Below are 1385 nucleotides of genomic sequence, written 5' to 3'. Positions count from 1 at the left end.
TAAAAAGAGATATCAGGGCAGATCCCCTCTAACCAAAGGTCTGGAACAGCCTTACTATGAAACAGATCTTTGTGATCCTGATTGGGCTGGATCAAACTTGACACTAGACTCAACCTGAATTTGTTCCCGGTGCAAGGAATCTCTTGCTTGTTCCCTGACAAAAACTTCTTCCCTGGCTTTTTAAATATTGATGGTGGTCCTTTTTTCTTACTCCTTGTGTTTTCGTCTTTATACTACTCTTGTTTTATGCTTACCACTTTATTTCGCGGTTGTTCTTTACTGTTTCTGTTGGGTTTCCCAGTGTGTGAAGCACAGAAGGGGTGGGTGCACAGAGGCAATAACTGCTGCAGGGTTTGTAAGGGCTGTAGAGGTGCGTGGGGGCAAATAGGGAGGGTGAGGGGATTTGGGGAGTAAACAGTGAAGGTGGGAGGGGGAGTGAGTACTGGAACGGAAGGTGACTACACAACTCATTTTAAAGGCAATTTAATCATGGTGGGGGGTTCGAAAATGCACTGAAATTGATTGTGGTAATGATTGTACAATTCTTCTTGATAGGATTGCACTACTGAATTCAGTGATATGTGGATTAAATGCCAATAAAAGTGTGGGGGTGGGGGAGAAAATGTCCACCCCCCAGAACATGTGAAGGTGACCTTATTGGGGAAGAGGGGGAGCCCTCTGCAAAATTAAGTGACTTAAAGATTTACAGATAAGATCGTTGGGATTATCTGAGTGGGGGGGGGGCCGAGATCCAATAAGTGGTGTCCTTATAAGAGACAGGATGAGGGGACACCCCCCACCCCAGGGAAGACGACTGGCTGACCAGAGTGGCAGAAACCGGAGTGACGCAGCTACAAGCCCAGGAACACCAAGGCCACCGGCAGCTGGAAGACGGAAGGAAGGACACTGCCCTAGAGCCTCCAGGGGACACAGTCCTATTGATAGCTTGGTTTTGGACCTCAAGCCCCAGAACTGAGAGAGACTGCGTCTTCCCAGGTGTAAGTCAAGCTGGTGGGCCACTTGTCCCGGCAACCGCAGAAACCCAAAAGAAAGCTGCGGAAAACAGGGATGAGGAGGGGCTATCTTATTTTTAAAGGCCTCTATTAAAAAATTTTAAAAACGCCTTTCTAATCCAGGGACTTTCGAGCACAGAAAGAGGATAGGAAGGGAGGGGCCAAGGGGCTGCATGGGGAACAGCAGTTCGAGCAGAGGGAACACGACATGCAAAGTCTCAGGGTCCGGAAGACAGCTCCGGTGGCACAGAGGCACAGAAACACACACAGGTCCTACAAAGGAAGGCTCTCCGGGCTCGTGCAAAAGGGTGCATTGTAGGAGGAACTGATTACAAGGCTCTACATCTAACCCCCTCCCATGGGGGACGGACA

Source organism: Echinops telfairi, unplaced genomic scaffold (genome assembly GCF_000313985.2).
Source record: "Echinops telfairi isolate 266 unplaced genomic scaffold, ASM31398v2 ScPeMD7_30;HRSCAF=105, whole genome shotgun sequence".
NCBI lineage: Eukaryota > Metazoa > Chordata > Mammalia > Afrosoricida > Tenrecidae > Echinops > Echinops telfairi.
The sequence above is the reverse complement of the archived record's forward strand: the minus strand, read 5'-3'. Positions refer to the sequence as shown.